The following is a 7,473-nucleotide window of genomic DNA, read 5'->3' as shown; positions in this document are numbered from 1 at the left end:
CGGCATTTATTGTCGTATGTGAGGCCTTCCTCCGCATTACCCCTCACTTTGGCCTGTGGCTCAAGACCTTTCACGTGAGGCCGAAGATGGTCGAGGGACAGTACGCAGCGTGCGGAGGCACATTAATAAGCAAGATTGCTGGAGCTCTGTGGCCAAAAGGTTCCTTTCCAAAGGTGTCCAGATTATGGCAACGGGAGTGGTTCTACATCACCGCTCCCAGAAGTGCCAAGTGGGTAGCTTCCCCCGCCTTTCGCTCAGTCCCTCCACCACAACTGATGTCATGGATCAGCAGGGGGCTGAGCTAGGGTCCAGCCAAGGATGTGCCCATATTGCAGAGCCGCATCCGGGATCTCTTCGAGGGAGATTTTAATTTGGTTATGGTAATGCAAGTCATGCTGGTTCGTCGAGTCCTGCCTTCCAAACGCCGGCCCCTTCGCTTGTGGGAATTCAACCCAGAAGGACCGCACGCTATTCAGAATTTCCTCGTCCTGACGCACGAGGAGATGTATAAGTCATTCTTCGGACCTCAAATAGAGTGTCTGGATACTACCGAGGACGTGGGCCTGAGCAGCAACCGCACCGCCGACCAGGTAAGTAATCCTCTAGCCGAACACCCCATCTTTCATTTATCATGACGTCATTCTGAGAAGTCGCTCTTCGACCAGGACTGGCTAACGAAGGCGAAGATAATTCGGTGTTCGGCCCCTCTTCCCGAGGGTTTGGAAAATCCGGTACTGGAAAAGATGCTCGAGCTAGCACCTTGCCCGGAGCCCTCAAAGGAAGATAAAGGGGAGAATAATGAGGGCGAAAGCGGGCCCCCATCGCTACCAATTCCAACCGAGGGAATTAGCGCCTCCATGAGGGAGGATAACCAAGGGGAAGATTCTTACCTTCTCTCGCTCCAGGGAAGGAAGAGGACTGCCTCTGAGGATTCGGAAGCCAAGGCTTCCAAACGGGAGAAGAAGTCTCCAACAGAGGGTCCTGCCTTGGGGGTGCTCTTGCTGCACAAAGTCCGCGCGGGGAACAGCCCTCTAACGAGCCGTAAGTGGTCAAAAAATAGTTAATAGTAAAGATATTTTACCTTACTTCCGAGGAAAATAACCGAAGCGTTTGTCTTGCAGTTCGGATCTTAGCCCTTCTCAATTGAGCTCGTCTTCAGGGGACCTTCTTCCGGAGATGATGGAGAGCGAAACGCCTCCCCCGGACTCCCCCGCTCAAGAAGCGGGCGACCTTGAAGTGTCATCGCGGAGGGCCTCTCCGAATCCGGTGAGGCCAAAAGATAATCCTATGGTCACACAAAGTCCCCAGCATCCGGCTCTCGAAGAGGGCGAACAAGGGAGTCCGGCGCCGTCTGGTACGCGGTCGGACGCACTGAGGGATCTGTTGAAGCGAGCGACCATCTCTAAAGAACACCATACGTTAATGAGTACGATGATGGAAAGGATTTCGTCCGCCGAAAGCGGGTTGCATGACGCCTTTATGTGTCTACTAACGGGCTTTGAGGTACGTGAGATGATATACCTTTGTAATAGTACCACACATTTTTAAGTGTGCCCTGTGTAGATAGTAGCCCCTGAGACTCTGGTTGTCACCGAGAACGGCGGCAAGCAGAGGATCATAGTCCCAGGTAATAACCATACCGCTTTAATGTGCAGGTAGTGGGAGCTCCGGTGGCTAGCCGGACTCATGAGTTTGCCGAACTGAAGCGGCAACTGGATGCGGCGGATGCCGACATCGAGCTTGTTAACAAGAGGCTTGACGAGGCACAGGGTAAGTGATATTTTCTGGTGAATGCCACATAGTAAGAGAAGCGTGATGCCAGTATCTTTAATATTTTGTGACTGCAGATGGAGCTGCCACCATGGAAACCCTTCGGGCAGAACTTGCCCGAGCCAAAGAACAAGCAAGAAGTAGTAATGTGGCTACTTTGAAGGCGGCCGAAGAGTTTAAAGCCGAGAAGGCCGCGCATTGCGAGAGCAAAGAGAAGATGGCCAAGATGGCCGTAAAGTTAAAAGACACTGCCGACCGTTGCCAGTTCCTTGAAGAAGAAAACCGAGCGAAGGCAACGGAGCTTGAAAAGGCCATGGTGGCGACCAAAGACACCCGCTCTGCCATGAGAGCGAAGAAGGAGGAGCTGCGTGAAGCCGGTGATATTGTGGCTAGGAAGCCCTTTTTGCTGCGGAGGAAGTTCGGAGATCCATGGTATGCCCCTCTGGATCGGCTGTGGAGTTCGGCAGACGCATATCTGGATTTGACGGCGAGTGCCGTCGATGCGGCCGAATACTTTCGAGATCAAACAGATCGTGAAGTGGACAAGTTATTCTGGTCGCAGTTTAACGTTCCAGAGCGTCCGCTTCCACTAACTGATCAACTTGCCGAATGAGCCGAACTCAATAGATTGTCTGGCCTCGCCATGAGGTCCGTCGTAGATCATCTGTGGCCGGAAAAGCCGAAGCCGAACAACTATTTCAGCTTAGTGCAACAGTTCCTTGGTGCGGTGCCGCACATCAATGCGATGAAAAGGTCAGCGTGCATAGAAGGCTCGCGGATGGCCCTTGCCCGTGTCAAAGCATATTGGGCGGAGATGGATGCTACCACTGTTGCGGCGCAGGGTTCATCCATAGGCCGAGTTGCTGCCGAGCACTATTTTAAAGAAGTTCTTGAGGGTGCTCGTTTGATAGAGGCCCAATGCTCGAAGAATATTATGTTTGAGTGACATGTATTCCCATTGTAAAAACAATATTTTATTTAAATTTATCAAGGCTGTGTTTATTCTTTTGCCCGAAAGTATTGTGATGTCTCCTGTGCGGCCGTTTATGTATACATGTGTATAATCTAAAAGATTGCAGTCGTCGGCTTCAGCCCCCACGCATATAATGCGCGGGTGTTCGCAGAAGACGCGTATTCTGTAACACCCCGGGTGTCATGCTACAGTAAACTCCTGTTAATGGTGCCATATCATCATAATTAAATTTTGCTAATCCTCACGTTGTTCCAAACCGACCTCAAATTCAAATTTCAAATAACAAGTCAAATTCTTTTTTTTTTCAAACTGTCAAATAAAAATGTTCTAGGGTTTGGAAATATTCACTAAGTATTTAACATGTAGGAACCAACCTTAAATGGATTTTTAAATTACCCTAGGCATAATTTAATTGGACAAGCAACACTTATTATGCACATTTAAATATAAACCTATTTTCAAACATTTCCAAATAACCTCAAACTTTTTGGACAACACCAAAATATCAGCAGGTAATTATGTGGGAAGTTTAGAATGTAACTAAAATCATTTAATATCTAAACTAAATACAAAACAATAGCTATAAAAGAAAACAGTAATCCAAATGTAAAATATATAAAAAAACCAAGCTACTGGGCACTTGGCCCATCTGGCAAAATGGGCAGTGCAGCCTAGCCCAGCAAAACCCCCCTGTTCTCTCCTTCCTACTGCTCACAGGAGCGTGGTGGACGCCTGTGCGTCGTCCATGGCGTGGCTACCGCACGCGTCGCCCATCCCGCATGCCGCCAAGCTGTATAAGACCCTCCCCACCCCGTACACGAACCCTAGCTCCATTCCCCTGCACTCTCGCTCACCATCTTCAATTTGGACGCGCCCGAGTACCCAACCGCCATGGTCGTCGTCTTAGCCACGGCCACCGCGCTCCTCGCCGGCTTGGAGCTTGTGCGGCAGCACTATCGCGGTCGTCTGCATCTTCTACTCTGCCGGATCGAGGCTGGGGAGCATCACCCGCGACGCTCGCGCCTTCTTCCTCCGCCATGGCCGTCCGACGCCGTCGTTCGATCCGCATCATCCCGGCAACCTCCGGCCTCCCCAAGCTCTCCATCAGCCTCGCAGTGAGCTCCGCTTCAGATTCCCCCGCTTTCCCCCTTCCTCCCGTTATTGTTTGCCGCCGTGCACCGCCGCCACCCCGACTTGTGCGAGTTCGCGCTCACCGCGGCCGCGCCCACCTCCACGCGTGCGCCCGCGAGCCCCTGGCAGCGCCCGTCTGGGCGTGATGCCCTTCCACGCGCGCCCGAGCCGCGCCCAACTGCTGCCGCGCCCCTGCTCCTCACTAGTGCCTGCAGCCGCCGCCACTCGCGCGTACCCGCTGCTGCTGCTGTTACTTCGCGGCGCAGCCTGCTGTTGCTCTTGCACTACTGGTCGCATAATGCAGATGCTTTTGCTTGCTGATGATGCTTCTACCATGCTGTTGCCGCTGCTTGGTAGCGCCGCCGCTGGGCTGCCTTGCAAGTTGCCTCTGCTGCTGCTTGTTATGCCGGTTGCTGCCTGGCCATGGCCATGTGTGGCATGTGATGTGTGTGCGTGAGTGTGTGTCTAGTGTGTGTGTGCGCGCGCCGTGTGTGGCCGGCTGTGCCACGGCTGTGTGCATCTGGCTGACCCTGTGTAGTTGTGTGATGTGTGTGTGTGTGCATCGTGTGTGCGTGACCGGCTGCGTCTCTGGATGAGACCGGCCCCATTTAGGTTAGTAGCTAATCAGTAGTTAGGCTAATTAATGGTTCGGTGTAGTGTATATAACATTTAGACTCTACTGTTAGGTAAACTATTAATTAGATTAAAAATGTCTAAGCCTATGACATGTGGGCCACCACCTTTGCTTTTGACCGGTCAAATTGACTTGATCAATTCGGATTAAAACTAAATACAAAACTCTAGAAAATTAATTAAAACTTTGAAAATTAATATAAAATAAACCGTACCTTGGATGAAAAACTTTGTACATGAAAGTTGCTCAGAACGGCGAGACGAATCCGGATACGCAGCCCGTTCGCCCGCCACACATCCCTAGCATAGCGAACACGCAACTCCGGTTCGTCTGTCCGAAAATGCGAAACACCTGGGATATTTTCCCGGATGTTTTCCCCCCTTCACCGGTACCACCTCTTACCGCGTTAGGGCACCCCTAGCACCGCTACTTGTCATGTCATGCATCGCTATGCATCTGTTTGCTTAATATTTATTGTTTCTCCCCCCTCTTCTCTCGCTAGACACCGAGACCGATGTCGCTGCTACCCAGTACGACTACGGTGTTGACGACCCCTCTCTCTTGGCAGAGCAACCAGGCAAGCCCCCCTGATCACCAGATATCGCCTACTCTCTACTGCTTGCATTAGAGTAGTGTAGCATGTTACTGCTTTCCGTTATCCTATCTTGATGCACAGTCTGTCATTGCTACTACTGTTGTTACCTTTACCTGCAATCCTAAATGCTTAGTATAGAATGCTAGTGTTCCATCAGTGGCCATACACTCTTGTCCGTCTGCCATGCTATACTACTGGGTCGTGATCACTCGGAAGGTGATCACGGGCATATGATATGTACTTATACTGTTACATTACTTATGATACTGTTCGGAGATGGGGGCTGAAGGGGCAGGTGGCTCCATCCCGGTAGAGGTGGGCCTGGGTTCCCGACGGCCCCCGACTGTTGCTTTGTGACGGAGCGACAGGGCAGGTTGAGGCCACCTAGGAGAGAGGTGGGCCTGGCCCTGGTCGGCGTTCGCGGATACTTAACACGCTTAACGAGATCTTGGTATTTGATCTAAGTCTGGCTACTGGCCTATACGCACTAACCATCTACGCGGGGACAGTTATGGGCACTCGACGTCGTGGTATCAGCCTTCGTGACGTCAGCGACTGAGCGGCGCGCGCCGGATTGGACTGGAAAGCCTGCTCTTGTATAAGGGAGGCTAGGTCTTCTCACCGACCGCGTACGCAACGTGCAGGTGTGCAATGGGCGATGGGCCCAGACCCCTGTGCCATAGGATTTAGACCGGCGTGCTGACCTCTCTGTTGTGCCTAGGTAGGGCTGCGACGTGTTGATCTTCCGAGGCCGGGCATGACCCGTAAAAGTGTGTCCGGACAAAGGGGATCGAGTGTGTTGGGAAATGTGGTGCACCCCTGCAGGGAAGTTAAACTATTCGAATAGCCGTGATCTTCGGTAATAGGACGACTTGGAGTTGTACCTTGACCTTATGACAACTAGAACCGGATACTTAATAAAACACACCCTTCCAAGTGCCAGATATAACCCGGTGATCGCTCTCTAACAGGGCGACGAGGAGGGGATCGCCGGGTAGGATTATGCTATGCGATGCTATTTGGAGGACTTCAGTCTTCTCTCTTCTAAATGCTACAAGACGGAGACTGCCAGAAGCGTAGTCTTCGACAGGATTAGCTATCCCCCTCTTATTCTGGCATTCTGCAGTTTAGTCCACCGATATGGCCCTTTACACATATACCCATGCATATGTAGTGTAGCTCCTTGCTTGCGAGTACTTTGGATGAGTACTCACGGTTGCTTTTCTCCCCATTTTCCCCCTTTCCTATACCCGTTTGCTGCAACCGGACGTTGGAGTCCAGGAGCCAGACACCACTGTCAATGACGACTACTACTACTCGGGAGGTGCCTACTACTACGTGCAGCCCGCTGACGACGACCAGGAGTAGTTTAGGAGGATCCCAGGCAGGAGGCCTGCGCCTCTTTCGATCTGTATCCCAGTTTGTGCTAGCCTTCTTAAGGCAAACTTGTTTACTTATGTCTGTACTCAGATATTGTTGCTTCCGCTGACTCGTCTATGATCGAGCTCTTGTATTCGAGCCCGCGAGGCCCCTGGCTTGTAATATGATGCTTGTATGACTTATTTTATTGTTAGAGTTGTGTTGTGATATCTTCCCGTGAGTCCCTGATCTTGATCGTACACGTTTGCGTGTATGATTAGTGTACGATTGAATCGGGGGCGTCATATATTCACACTTAATCAAACGTCTTGGTCCTAATAAGGAGGTGATGGCGCAGCGAACTAGGCAACTGGACTATAATGCTTTAACACTTTCACTTAGCCATAGGAGTTTGACAGTGGGGCTACTATATAGCCCCTGGTGGCTCCGCACTCACCCGAATTCGGGGTGCATACATGCCCGGCCGGGAAACGACCCTTCGTTAAGGCGGAGGAATTCTAAGATTCCGATAGGTCATCGAGTGGTTGACCAGTCTTGCGCTATATCATGACAGTCAGTTTTCGGCTTTCTCTACCGAGGTGCTCGTCCGGATGAACCAGGGCACAATCGCAGTAGTTCTCCTGGTGCTGCCTTAGCCGATAGAGCGGAACGTAAGGCACCAAAACACAGGAGCCGGGCAAACCCAACATTTGACCAAAGACATGATTCGGAGCTGATGCATATAAGGCCAAACTCGCGACGCCGAACACTTCCTAAGGTATTCGGTCTTTATGGTGTAAACCAGGCCTAAACAGTGCCCTTTGTAAGAAGCCCCTGTTGTCCAGGTACGTGCATTGTTCTGACGTGGCCACATGCCAAGACGTCAGCATCCTTCTCAATTGTACTAAGAATCCGAGGGATGTGTATCGATAAGAGACAGTAAAAAAGGTTGACGCAGGGTCTTAATCTAAAAAGAATCCTTTGAATGGGTCCCTACTGCACGTCTGCGCC

General features: G+C 51.3%; 1 long non-coding RNA gene across 1 annotated transcript; it reads left to right on the top strand.

Annotated features, from left to right (window-relative positions):
- The first annotated feature begins 3,431 nt into the window (after positions 1–3,431).
- LOC147971702 (uncharacterized) lies at positions 3,432–6,665 on the top strand. The gene is made up of 3 exons (XR_015604797.1): positions 3,432–3,858; positions 5,011–5,085; positions 6,385–6,665. It is a non-coding gene; the product is annotated as an uncharacterized LOC147971702 (long non-coding RNA).
- The last annotated feature ends 808 nt before the right edge of the window (positions 6,666–7,473 follow it).

This window comes from Triticum urartu, chromosome 5A, assembly GCF_056163025.1.
Source record: "Triticum urartu cultivar PI428250 chromosome 5A, HENAU_Tu73, whole genome shotgun sequence".
Taxonomy (NCBI): Eukaryota; Viridiplantae; Streptophyta; class Magnoliopsida; order Poales; family Poaceae; genus Triticum; species Triticum urartu.
The sequence above is the reverse complement of the archived record's forward strand: the minus strand, read 5'-3'. Positions and strand labels throughout refer to the sequence as shown.